Below are 14,736 nucleotides of genomic sequence, written 5' to 3'. Positions count from 1 at the left end.
GAACTAACCTATTGACGAGATGCCGAAGGGCCAGTTGCTGTTTTCTGCTGTTTTTGGTTTCAGAAATCCTAGTAAGGAAATATTCTCGGAATCGGACGAAATCAACGCCCAGCATCCTATTTTTCCACGAAGCTTCCAGAACACCCGGGAAGGACCAGAGTTGGGCCACAGGGGCCCCAGGAGGGTGGCCGGCGTGGCCTGGGGGTGGCCCGCACCCCCCTATCTCCTCGCCGCCTCTTCGACCCTCTGACGCCGCCTCTTCGCCTATATAAAGGTCCCAGACCTAAAACCTCGAGACGGAAAAGCCACGGTACGAGAAACCATCCAGAGCCGCCGCCATCGCGAAGCCAAGATCTGGGGGACAGGAGTCTCTGTTCCGGCACGCCGCCGGGACGGGGAAGTGCCCCCGGAAGGCTTCTCCATCATCACCACCGCCATCTTCATCACCGCTGCTGTCTCCCATGAGGAGGGAGTAGTTCTCCATCGAGGCTCGGGGCTGTACCGGTAGCTATGTGGTTCATCTCTCTCCTATGTACTTCAATACAATAATCTCATGAGCTGCCTTACATGATTGAGATTCATATGATGATGCTTGTAATCTAGATGTCGTTATGCTAGTCAAGTGAATTTTACTTATGTGATCTCCGGAGACTCCTTGTCCCACGTGTGTAAAGGTGACAGTGTGTGCACCGTGTGGGTCTCTTAGGCTATATTTCACAGAATACTTATTCACTGTTATGAATGGCATAGTGAAGTGCTTATTTATATCTCTTTATGATTGCAATGTGTTTTGTATCACAATTTATCTATGTGCTACTCTAGTGATGTTATTAAAGTAGTTTTATCCTCCTGCACGGTGTAATGGTGACAGTGTGTGCCCCGTGTTAGTACTTGCCGTAGGCTATGATTGTGATCTCTTGTAGATTATGAAGTTAACTATTGCTATGATGGTATTGATGTGATCTATGCCTCCTTTCGTAGCGTGAAGGTGACAGTGTGCATGCTACGTTAGTACTTGGTTTAGTTGTGTTGATCTGTCATGCACTCTAAGGTTATTTAAATATGAACATCGAATATTGTGGAGCTTGTTAACTCCGGCATTGAGGGTTCGTGTAATCCTACACAGTTAGTGGTGTTCATCATCCAACAAGAGGGTGTAGAGTATGCATTTATCTATTCTGTTATGTGATCAAAGTTGAGAGTGTCCACTAGTGAAAGTCTAATCCCTAGGCCTTGTTCCTAAATATCGCTATCGCTGCTTGTTTCTTTGTTTCTTTGCGTTACTACTGCTGCGTTACTACTGTTTGTTTATCGTCCTGGGCAAAGCAATTTCTGGTGCCGTTGCTACTACTTATTTATACCACCTGTATTTCACTATCTCTTCGCCGAACTAGTGCACCTATTAGGTGTGTTGGGGACACAAGAGACTTCTTGCTTTGTGGTTGCAGGGTTGCTTGAGAGGGATATCTTTGACCTCTTCCTCCCTGAGATCGATAAACCTTGGGTGATCCACTTAAGGGAAACTTGCTGCTGTTCTACAAACCTCTGCTCTTGGAGGCCCAACACTGTCTACAAGAATAGAAGCTCCCGTAGACATCAAGCTATTTTCTGGCGCCGTTGCCGGGGAGGAAAGGTAAAAGGCACTCATACTCCGGTTCCAGGTAATGATTTTCCAGCGCCATTGTGTGTGTGCTCGAAGCTATTTCCTTTAGATCCTGCAATTGCATCTTTTTGTTTCTTGTTTACACTAGTTTGGCATAATGGGAAACAACAAAAATATGAGAGATCTTTATGAACTTTATCTTGAATTAGGACATGATGTGTTTGAAGAGAGAATTAAAAAACCCATGGAACTTTATATGCATGCTAATGGGAATGTTATTAATATAAATGCTTTGAACACTATTGTTGCTAATGCTATGGAAAATTCTAAGCTTGGGGAAGCTGGTTTTGATGAGCATGATCTTTTTAGTCCCCCAAGCATTGAGGAGAAAATTTACTTTGATGATACTTTACCTCCTATTTATGATGATTATAATGATAGTAGCCTTTTGGTGCCACCTACTATGGAGAGTACATTTTATGATGATTATACTATGCCTCCTATATTTGATGATGAGAATAATAATGATAGTTACTTTGTTGAATTTGCTCCCACTACAACTAATAAAATTGATTATGCTTATGTGGAGAGTAATAATTTTATGCATGAGACTCATGATAAGAATGCTTTATGTGATAGTTATATTGTTGAGTTTGCTCATGATGCTACTGAAAGTTATTATGAGAGAGGAAAATATGGTTGTAGAAATTTTCATGTTACTAAAACACCTCTCTATGTGCTGAAATTTTTGAAGCTACACTTGTTTTATCTTCCTATGCTTGTTACTTTGCTCTTCATGAACTTGTTTATTTACAAGATTCCTTTTCATAGGAAGCATGTTAGACTTAAATGTGTTTTGAATTTGCTTCTTGATGCTCTCTTTTTCCTCAACTCTTATTTCTTGGGAGTGCATCATTAAAACTGCTGAGCCCATCTTAATGGCTAAAAAGAAAGAACTTCTTGGGAGATAACCCATGTGTTTATTTTGCTACAGTAATTTTGTTTTATATTTGTGTTTTAGAAGTTGTTACTACTGTAGCAACCTCTCCTTATCTTATTTTATTGCATTGTTGTGCCAAGTAAAGTCTTTGATAGTAAGGTTGATACTAGATTTGGATTACTGCGCAGAAACAGATTTCTTTGCTGTCACGAATCTGGGCAAAATTCTCTGTAGGTAACTCAGAAAATTATGTTAATTTACGTGAGTGATCCTCAGATATGTACGCAACTTTCATTAAATTTGAGCATTTTCATTTGAGCAAGTCTGGTGCCTCAATAAAATTTGTCTTTACGGACTGTTCTGTTTTGACAGATTCTGCCTTTTATTTCGCATTGCCTCTTTTGCTATGTGGGATGGATTTCTTTGTTCCATTAACTTCTAGTAGCTTTAAGCAATATCCAGAAGTGTTAAGAATGATTGTGTCACCTCTGAACATGTGAGTTTTTGATTATGCACTAACCCTCTAATGAGTTTGTTTCGAGTTTGGTGTGGAGGAAGTTTTCAAGGGTCAAGAGAGGAGGATGATATACTATGATCAAGATGAGTGAAAAGTCTAAGCTTGGGGATGCCCCGGTGGTTCATCCCTGCATATTTCAAGAAGACTCAAGCATCTAAGCTTGGGGATGCCCAAGGCATTCCCTTCTTCATCGACAAATTATCAGGTTCCTTCTCTTGAAACTATATTTTTATTCGGTCACATCTTATGTACTTTACTTGGAGCGTCTGTATGTTTCTTGTTTTTGTTTTTGTTTTTGTTTGAATAAATGATTGTGTGGGAGAGAGACACGCTCCACTGGTTCATATGAACACATGTGTTCTTAGCTTTACTTTTAATTTTCATGGCGAAGGTTGAAACTGCTTCGTTAATTGTTATATGGTTGGAATCGGAAAATGATACATGTAGTAATTGGTAAAATGTCTTGGATAATGTGATACTTGGCAATTGTTGTGCTCATGTTTAAGCTCTTGCATCATATACTTTGCACCTATTAATGAAGAAATACATGGAGCATGCTAAAATTTGGTTTGCATATTTGGTCTCTCTAAGGTCTAGATAATTTCTAGTATTGAGTTTGAACAACAAGGAAGACGGTGTAGAGTCTTATAATGTTTACAATATGTCTTTTATGTGAGTTTTGCTGCACCGCTTCATCCTTGTGTTTGTTTCAAATAGCCTTGCTAGCCTAAACCTTGTATCGAGAGGGAATACTTCTCATGCATCCAAAATACTTGAGCCAACCACTATGCCATTTGTGTCCACCATACCTACCTACTACATGGTATTTCTCCGCCATTCCAAAGTAAATTGCTTGAGTGCTACCTTTAAATTTCCATTCTTCACCTTTACAATATATAGCTCATGGGACAAATAGCTTAAAAACTATTGTGGTATTGAATATGTACTTATGCACTTTATCTCTTATTAAGTTGCTCGTTGTGCGATAACCATGTTCCTGGGGACGCCATCAACTACTCATTGTTGAATATCATGTGAGTTGCTATGCATGTTCGTCTTGTCTGAAGTAAGGGTGATCTACCACCTTATGGTTAGAGCGTGCATATTGTTAGAGAAGAACATTGGGCCGCTAACTAAAGCCATGATCCATGGTGGAAGTTTCAGTTTTGGACATTGACACGCGTACAGCACGCGACCGTTGGGAACCCCAAGTGGAAGGTGTGATGCGTACAGCAGTAAGTTTCCCTCAGTTAGAAACCAAGGTTTATCGAACCAGTAGGAGCCAAGAAGCACGTTGAAGGTTGATGGCGGCGAGATGTAGTGCGGCGCAACACCAGGGATTCCGGCGCCAATGTGGAACCTGCACAACACAAACCAAGTACTTTGCCCCAACGAAACAGCGAGGTTGTCAATCTCACCGGCTTGCTGTAACAAAGGATTAGATGTATAGTGTGGAAGATGATTGTTTGCAGAAAACAGTAGAACAGTATTGCAGTAGATTATATTTCAGTAAAGAGAATTGGACCGGGGTCCACAGTTCACTAGAGGTGTCTCTCCCATAAGATAAACAGCATGTTGGGTGAACAAATTACAGTTGGGCAATTGACAAATAGAGAGGGCATGACCATGCACATACATATTATGATGAGTATAGTGAGATTTAATTGGGCATTACGACAAAGTACATAGACCGCTATCCAGCATGCATCTATGCCTAAAAAGTCCACCTTCAGGTTATCATCCGAACCCCCTCCAGTATTAAGTTGCTAACAACAGACAATTGCATTAAGTATTGCGCGTAATGTAATCAGTAACTACATCCTCGAACATAGCACCAATGTTTTATCCCTAGTGGCAACAACACATCCATAATCTTAGAGGTTTCTGTCACTCCCCCAGATTCACGGAGACATGAACCCACTATCGAGCATAAATACTCCCTCTTGGAGTTACAAGCATCTACTTGGCCAGAGCATCTACTAGTAACGGAGAGCATGCAAGATCATAAACAACACATAGATATAAATTGATAATCAACATAACATAGTATTCTCTATTCATCGGATCCCAACAAACACAACATATAGAATTACAGATAGATGATCTTGATCATGTTCGGCAGCTCACAAGACCCGACAATTAAGCACAATGAGGAGAAGACAACCATCTAGCTACTGCTATGGACCCATAGTCCAGGGGTAGACTACTCACACATCACTCCGGAGGCGACCATGGCGGCGTAGAGTCCTCCGGGAGATGATTCCCCTCTCCGGCAGGGTGCCGGAGGCGATCTCCTGAATCCCCCGAGATGGGATTGGCGGCGGCGGCGTCTCTGGAAGGTTTTCCGTATCGTGGCTCTCGGTACTGGGGGTTTCGCGACGAAGGCTATTTGTAGGCGGAAGGGCAGGTCAAGGGCGTCACGAGGCCCACACTATAGGTCGGCGCGGCCAGGGCTTGGGCCGCGCCGCCCTATGGTTTGGCCACCTCGTGGCCCCACTTCGTCTCCTCTTCGGTCTTCTGGAAGCTTCGTGGCAAAATAGGACCCTGGGCGTTGATTTCGTCCAATTCCGAGAATATTTCCTTACTAGGATTTCTGAAACCAAAAACAGCAGAAAATAGCAACTGGCACTTCGGCATCTTGTTAATAGGTTAGTTCCAGAAAATGCACGAATATGACATAAAGTATGCACAAAACATGTAGATATCATCAATAATGTGGCATGGAACATAAGAAATTATCGATACGTCGGAGACGTATCAGCATCCCCAAGCTTAGTTTCTGCTCGTCCCGAGCAGGTAAACGATAAACAAAGATAATTTCTGGAGTGACATGCCATCATAACCTTGATCATACTATTTGTAAAGCATATGTAGTGAATGCAGCGATCAAAACAATGTATATGACATGAGTAAACAAGTGAATCATATAGCAAAGACTTTTCATGAATAGTACTTCAAGACAGGCATCAATAAGTCTTGCATAAGAGTTAACTCATAAAGTAATAATTCATAGTAGAAGCATTGAAGCAACACAAAGGAAGATGAAGTTTCAGCGGTTGCTTTCAACTTGTAACATGTATATCTCATGGATATTGTCAACATAGAGTAATATAACAAGTGCAATATGCAAATATGTAGGAATCAATGCACAGTTCACACAAGTGTTTGCTTCTTGAGGTGGAGAGAAATAGGTGAACTGACTCAACAATAAAAGTAAAAGAATGGTCCTTCAAAGAGGAAAGCATCGATTGCTATATTTGTGCTAGAGCTTTGATTTTGAAAACAAGAAACAATTTTGTCAACGGTAGTAATAAAGCATATGTATCATGTAAATTATATCTTACAAGTTGCAAGCCTCATGCATAGTATACTAATAGTGCCCGCACCTTGTCCTAATTAGCTTGGACTACCGGGATCATCGCAATGCACATGTTTTAACCAAGTGTCACAAAGGGGTACCTCTATGCCGCCTGTACAAAGGTCTAAGGAGAAAGCTCGCATCGGATTTCTCGCTATTGATTATTCTCAACTTAGACATCCATACCGGGACAACATAGACAACAGATAATGGACTCCTCTTTTATGCATAAGCATGTAGCAACAATTAATTTTCTCATATGAGATTGAGGATGTATGTCCAAAACTGAAACTTCCACCATGGATCATGGCTTTAGTTAGCGGCCCAATGTTCTTCTCTAACAATATGCATGCTCTAACCATAAGGTGGTAGATCGCTCTTACTTCAGACAAGACGAACATGCATAGCAACTCACATGAAATTCAACAAAGAGTAGTTGATGGCGTCCCCAGTGAACATGGTTATCGCACAACGAGCAACTTAATAAGAGATAAAGTGCATAAGTACATATTCAATACCACAATAATTTTTAAGCTATTTGTCCCATGAGCTATATATTGTAAAGGTAGAGAATGGAAATTTAAAGGTAGCACTCAAGCAATTTACTTTGAAATGGCGGAGAAATACCATGTAGTAGGTAGGTATGGTGGACACAAATGGCATAGTGGTTGGCTCAAGTATTTGGGATGCATGAGAAGTATTCCTTCTCGATACAAGGTTTAGGCTAGCAAGGCTATTTGAAACAAACACAAGGATGAAGCGGTGCAGCAAAACTCACATAAAAGACATATTGTAAACATTATAAGACTCTACACCGTCTTCCTTGTTGTTCAAACTCAATACTAGAAATTATCTAGACTTTAGAGAGACCAAATATGCAAACCAAATTTTAGCATGCTCTATGTATTTCTTCATTAAAGGGTGCAAAGTATATGATGCAAGAGCTTAAACATGAGCACAAAAATTGCCAAGTATCACATTATCCAAGACATTATAGCAAATTACTACATGTATCATTTTCCAATTCCAACCATATAACAATTTAACGAAGAAGAAACTTCGCCATGAATATTATGAGTAAAGCCTAAGGACATATTTGTCCATATGCTACAGCGGAGCATGTCTCTCTCCCACACAAAGAATGCTAGGATCCATTTTATTCAAACAAAACAAAAACAAAAACAAACCGATGCTCCAAGCAAAGTACATAAGATGTGATGGAATAAAAATATAGTTTCAGGGGAGGAACCTGATAATATTGTCGATGAAGAAGGGAAAGGCATCCCCAAGCTTAGACGCTTGAGTCTTCTTAATATATGCAGGGGTGAACCACCGGGGCATCCCCAAGCTTAGAGCTTTCACTCTCCTTGATCATGTTGTATCATCTCCCTCTCTTGATCCTTGAAAACTTCCTCCACACCAAAGTTAGAACAACTCATTAGAGGGTTAGTGCACAATCAAAATATACATGTTCAGAGGTGACATAATCATTATTAACACTTCTGGACATTGCACAAAGCTACTGAAAGTCAATGGAATCGATCTGTCAAAACAGAACAGTTCGTATTGACGAATTTTATTGAGGCACCAGACTTGCTCAAATGAAAATGCTCAAATTGAATGAAAGTTGCGTACATATCTGACGATCACTCACGTAAATTGGCATAATTTTCTGAGTTACCTACAGAGAAAACAGCCCAGATTCATGACAGCAAAGAAATCTGTTTCTGCGCAGTAATCCAAATCTAGTATGAACTTTTCTATCAACGACTTTACTTGGCACAACAAACACTAAACTAAGATAAGGAGAGGTTGCTACAGTAGTAAACAACTTCCAAGACACAAAATAAAAACAAAGTACTGTAGTAAAATAACACATGGGTTATCTGCCAAGAAGTTCTTTCTTTATAGCCATTAAGATGGGCTCAGCAGTTTTGATGATGCACTCGCAAGAAATAGTATTTGAAGCAAAAGAGAGCTTCAAGGGGCAAATTCAAAACACATTTAAGTCTAACATGCTTCCTATGAAGAGGAATCTTGTAAATAAACAAGTTCAAGAAGCATAATGCAACAAGCGTAGAAAGATAAAACGAGTGTAGCTTCAAAAATTTCAGCACATAGAGAGGTGTTTTAGTAACATGAAAACTTCTACAACCATATTTTCCTCTCTCATAATAACTTTCAGTAGCATCATGAGCAAACTTAACAATATAACTATCACATAAAGCATTCTTATCATGAGTCTCATGCATAAAATTATTACTCTCCACATAAGCATAATCAATTTTATTAGTTGTAGTGGGAGCAAATTCAACAAAGTGGCTATCATCATATATAGGAGGCATATTGTAATCATAAAAGAAAATTTTCTCCTCTATGCTTGGGGGACTAAAAAGATCATGCTCATCAAAGCCAGCTTCCCCAAGCTTAGAATTTTCCATAGCATTAGCAACAATGGTGTTCAAAGCATTCATAGTAATAACATTCCCATTAGCATGCATATAAAGTTCCATGGGTTTTTTAATTCTCTCTTCAAACACATCATGTCCTAATTCAAGATAAAGTTCATAAAGATCTCTCAGATTTTTGTTGTTTTCCATTATGCTTAACTAGTGAAATAAAAACATGCATGATATTAAGTAAAGTAAAACAAGTAACTAATTTTTTTGTGTTTTTGATATAGCAAACAAGATAGCAAATAAAGTAAAACTAGCAACTAATTTTTTTTTTTGATTTAGTGCAGCAAACAAAGTAGTAAATAAAACTAAGCAAGACAAAAACAAAGTAAAGAGATTGCGATGTGGAGACTCCCCTTGCAGCGTGTCTTGATCTCCCCGGCAACGGCGCCAAAAATTTAGCTTGACACGCGTACATCACGCGATCGTTGGGAACCCCAAGTGGAAGGTGTGATGCGTACAGCAGTAAGTTTCCCTCAGTTAGAAACCAAAGTTTATCGAACCAGTAGGAGTCAAGAAGCACGGTGAAGGTTGATGGCGGCGAGATGTAGTGCGGCGCAACACCAGGGATTCCGGCGCCAACGTGGAACCTGCACAACACAAACCAAGTACTTTGCCCCAACGAAACAGCGAGGTTGTCAATCTCACCGGCTTGCTGTAACAAAGGATTAGATGTATAGTGTGGAAGATGATTGTTTGCAGAAAACAGTAGAACAAAGATTGCAAGAGATTGTATTTCAGTAAAGAGAATTGGACCGGGGTCCACAGTTCACTAGAGGTGTCTCTCCCATAAGATAAACAGCATGTTGGGTGAACAAATTACAGTTGGGCAATTGACAAATAGAGAGGGCATGACCATGCACATACATATTATGATGAGTATAGTGAGATTTAATTGGGCATTACGACAAAGTACATAGACCGCTATCCAGCATGCATCTATGCCTAAAAAGTCCACCTTCAGGTTATCATCCGAACCCCCTCCAGTATTAAGTTGCTAACAACAGACAATTGCATTAAGTATTGCGCGTAATGTAATCAGTAACTACATCCTCAAACATAGCACCAATGTTTTATCCCTAGTGGCAACAACACATCCATAATCTTAGAGGTTTCTGTCACTCCCCCAGATTCACGGAGACATGAACCCACTATCGAGCATAAATACTCCCTCTTGGAGTTACAAGCATCTACTTGGCCAGAGCATCTACTAGTAACGGAGAGCATGCAAGATCATAAACAACACATAGATATAAATTGATAATCAACATAACATAGTATTCTCTATTCATCGGATCCCAACAAACACAACATATAGAATTACAGATAGATGATCTTGATCATGTTCGGCAGCTCACAAGACCCGACAATTAAGCACAATGAGGAGAAGACAACCATCTAGCTACTGCTATGGACCCATAGTCCAGGGGTAGACTACTCACACATCACTCCGGAGGCGACCATGGCGGCGTAGAGTCCTCCGGGAGATGATTCCCCTCTCCGCAGGGTGCCGGAGGCGATCTCCTGAATCCCCCGAGATGGGATTGGCGGCGGCGGCGTCTCTGGAAGGTTTTCCGTATCGTGGCTCTCGGTACTGGGGGTTTCGCGACGAAGGCTATTTGTAGGCGGAAGGGCAGGTCAAGGGGCGTCACGAGGGGCCCACACTATAGGTCGGCGCGGCCAGGGCTTGGGCCGCGCCGCCCTGTGGTTTGGCCACCTCGTGGCCCCACTTCGTCTCCTCTTCGGTCTTCTGGAAGCTTCGTGGCAAAATAGGACCCTGGGCGTTGATTTCGTCCAATTCCGAGAATATTTCCTTACTAGGATTTCTGAAACCAAAAACAGCAGAAAACAAAGAATCGGCACTTCGGCATCTTGTTAATAGGTTAGTTCCAGAAAATGCACGAATATGACATAAAGTGTGCACAAAACATGTAGATATCATCAATAATGTGGCATGGAACATAAGAAATTATCGATACGTCGGAGACGTATCAGACATATATCCTCAATCTCATATGAGAAAATTAATTGTTGTTACATGCTTATGCATAAAAGAGGAGTCCATTATCTGTTGTCTATGTTGTCCCGGTATGGATGTCTAAGTTGAGAATAATCAATAGCGAGAAATCCAATGCGAGCTTTCTCCTTAGACCTTTGTACAGGCGGCATAGAGGTACCCCTTTGTGACACTTGGTTAAAACATGTGCATTGCGATAATCCCGGTAGTCAAAGCTAATTAGGACAAGGTGCGGGCACTATTAGTATACTATGCATGAGGCTTGCAACTTGTAAGATATAATTTACATGATACATATGCTTTATTACTACCGTTGACAAAATTGTTTCTTGTTTTCAAAATCAAAGCTCTAGCACAAATATAGCAATCGATGCTTTCCTCTTTGAAGGACCATTCTTTTACTTTTATGTTGAGTCAGTTCACCTATCTCTCTCCACCTCAAGAAGCAAACACTTGTGTGAACTGTGCATTGATTCCTACATACTTGCATATTGCACTTGTTATATTACTCTATGTTGACAATATCCATGAGATATACATGTTACAAGTTGAAAGCAACCGATGAAACTTAATCTTCCTTTATGTTTCTTCAATACCTTTACTTTGAATTATTGCTTTATGAGTTAACTCTTATGCAAGACTTATTGATGCTTGTCTTGAAGTACTATTCATGAAAAGTCTTTGCTATATGATTCATTTGTTTACTCATGTCATATACATTGTTTTGATCGCTTCATTCACTACATATGCTTTACAATACTATGATCAAGGTTATGATGGCATGTCACTCCAGAAATTATCTTTGTTTATCGTTTACCTGCTCGGGACGAGCAGAAACTAAGCTTGGGGATGCTGATACGTCTCCGACGTATCGATAATTTCTTATGTTCCATGCCACATTATTGATGATATCTACATGTTTTATGCACACTTTATGTCATATTTATGCATTTTCTGGAACTAACCTATTGACGAGATGCCGAAGGGCCAGTTGTTGTTTTCTGCTGTTTTTGGTTTCAGAAATCCTAGTAAGGAAATATTCTCGGAATCGGACGAAATCAACGCCCAGCATCCTATTTTTCCACGAAGCTTCCAGAACACCCGGGAAGGACCAGAGTTGGGCCACAGGGGCCCCAGGAGGGTGGCCGGCGCGGCCTGGGGGTGGCCCGCGCCCCCCTATCTCCTCGCCGCCTCTTCGACCCTCTGACACCGCCTCTTCGCCTATATAAAGGTCCCAGACCTAAAACCTCGAGACGGAAAAGCCACGGTACGAGAAACCATCCAGAGCCGCCGCCATCGCGAAGCCAAGATCTGGGGGACAGGAGTCTCTGTTCCGGCACGCCGCCGGGACGGGGAAGTGCCCCCGGAAGGCTTCTCCATCATCACCACCGCCATCTTCATCACCGCTGCTGTCTCCCATGAGGAGGGAGTAGTTCTCCATCGAGGCTCGGGGCTGTACCGGTAGCTATGTGGTTCATCTCTCTCCTATGTACTTCAATACAATAATCTCATGAGCTGCCTTACATGATTGAGATTCATATGATGATGCTTGTAATCTAGATGTCGTTATGCTAGTCAAGTGAATTTTACTTATGTGATCTCCGGAGACTCCTTGTCCCACGTGTGTAAAGGTGACAGTGTGTGCACCGTGTGGGTCTCTTAGGCTATATTTCACAGAATACTTATTCACTGTTATGAATGGCATAGTGAAGTGCTTATTTATATCTCTTTATGATTGCAATGTGTTTTGTATCACAATTTATCTATGTGCTACTCTAGTGATGTTATTAAAGTAGTTTTATCCTCCTGCACGGTGTAATGGTGACAGTGTGTGCCCCGTGTTAGTACTTGGCGTAGGCTATGATTGTGATCTCTTGTAGATTATGAAGTTAACTATTGCTATGATGGTATTGATGTGATCTATGCCTCCTTTCGTAGCGTGAAGGTGACAGTGTGCATGCTACGTTAGTACTTGGTTTAGTTGTGTTGATCTGTCATGCACTCTAAGGTTATTTAAATATGAACATCGAATATTGTGGAGCTTGTTAACTCCGGCATTGAGGGTTCGTGTAATCCTACACAGTTAGTGGTGTTCATCATCCAACAAGAGGGTGTAGAGTATGCATTTATCTATTCTGTTATGTGATCAAAGTTGAGAGTGTCCACTAGTGAAAGTCTAATCCCTAGGCCTTGTTCCTAAATACATCGCTATCGCCGCTTGTTTACCGTTTTATCGTTACTACTGCTTGTTTACTGTCCTGGGCAAAGCACTTTTCTGGTGCCGTTGCTACTACTTATTTATACCACCTGTATTTCACTATCTCTTCGCCGAACTAGTGCACCTATTAGGTGTGTTGGGGACACAAGAGACTTCTTGCTTTGTGGTTGCAGGGTTGCTTGAGAGGGATATCTTTGACCTCTTCCTCCCTGAGATCGATAAACCTTGGGTGATCCACTTAAGGGAAACTTGCTGCTGTTCTACAAACCTCTGCTCTTGGAGGCCCAACACTGTCTACAAGAATAGAAGCTCCCGTAGACATCAACTGACTCAACATAAAGTAAAAGATAGGCCCTTCGCAGAGGGAAGCAGGGATTAAATCATGTGCTAGAGCTTTTTAAGTTTTGAAACCATATGGAGAGCATAAAAGTAAAGTTTGAGAGGTGTTTGTTGTTGTCAACGAATGGTAGTGGGTACTCTAACCCCCTTGCCAAACAGACTTCCAAAGAGCCGCTCCCATGAAGGACGTTATCTCTACCAGCAAGGTAGATCATCCCTCTTCTCTTTTGTTTACACATGTACTTTAGTTTATTTAGTGATGACACTCCTCCCAACCTTTGCTTTCACAAGCCATGGCTAACCGAATCCTCGGGTGCCCTCCAACATTTCACATACCATGGAGGAGTGTCTATTGCAAAATTAAGTTGCTCACTGATGAATCAGGGCAAAACATGTGAAGAGAATATTAATGAAAGTTAATTAATTGGGGCTGGGAACCCCGTTGCCATCTCTTTTTGCAGAATTATTGGATACGTGGATGAAGCCACTAGTCCATTGGTGAAAGTTTGCCCAACAAGATTGAAAGATAAATCACCACATACTTCCTCATGAGCTATAAAACATTGACACAAATAAGGGATGATAACTTTTGAATTGTTTAAAGGTAGCACATGAAGTATTTACTTTGAATGGCAGGGAAATATCACATAGTAGGTAATTATGGTGGACACTGGTGGCATAGGTTTAGGTTAAGGTTTGGATGCACGAGAAACATTCCTTCTCAGTACAGGTCTTTGGCTACCAAGGTTGATTAGCAAGCATAACAGTTGAGGGAAACAAACAAATACACATGTGATAGGAACAATCATGCATCTTCCTTGTAAGCACAAATAATTTTAACTTCAGAATACTAAGCTCATAGCTAACAAGAAAGAAAGATAATGAAATAACATATCCACATGTATTTCCTCTTTTCTACTTAAACCTCGAAGTGTTGTTGCTATTGACCAATGCTAAGTTTGCCAAAACCAAATAGATTTACTCAATGCTCCCAAAGTGATACCAATATTAACAACAAGATCAATCATATAATAGAGATTGCAAACTAAAGTAAGGTGCGCAATATGTAAATGATAAAACTTCTCATTAATATTCCATAACGATAACTCACACCAAGGGATACATAGATAACCAACTAAAAGAGAGATACTTCCACACTGCAACCATCTTATATGATAACTTCCCTACTCATGATATGACACTACTTGATAGTAAAAAGGTAAAAGATAGTGATGATGTGATACCGCGGCACTCCCCCCAAGCTTGGAACAAACCAAGGGGGTGCCAA

Source organism: Lolium perenne, chromosome 3, assembly GCF_019359855.2.
Source record: "Lolium perenne isolate Kyuss_39 chromosome 3, Kyuss_2.0, whole genome shotgun sequence".
NCBI lineage: Eukaryota > Viridiplantae > Streptophyta > Magnoliopsida > Poales > Poaceae > Lolium > Lolium perenne.
Note: the sequence above shows the minus strand (reverse complement) of the source record.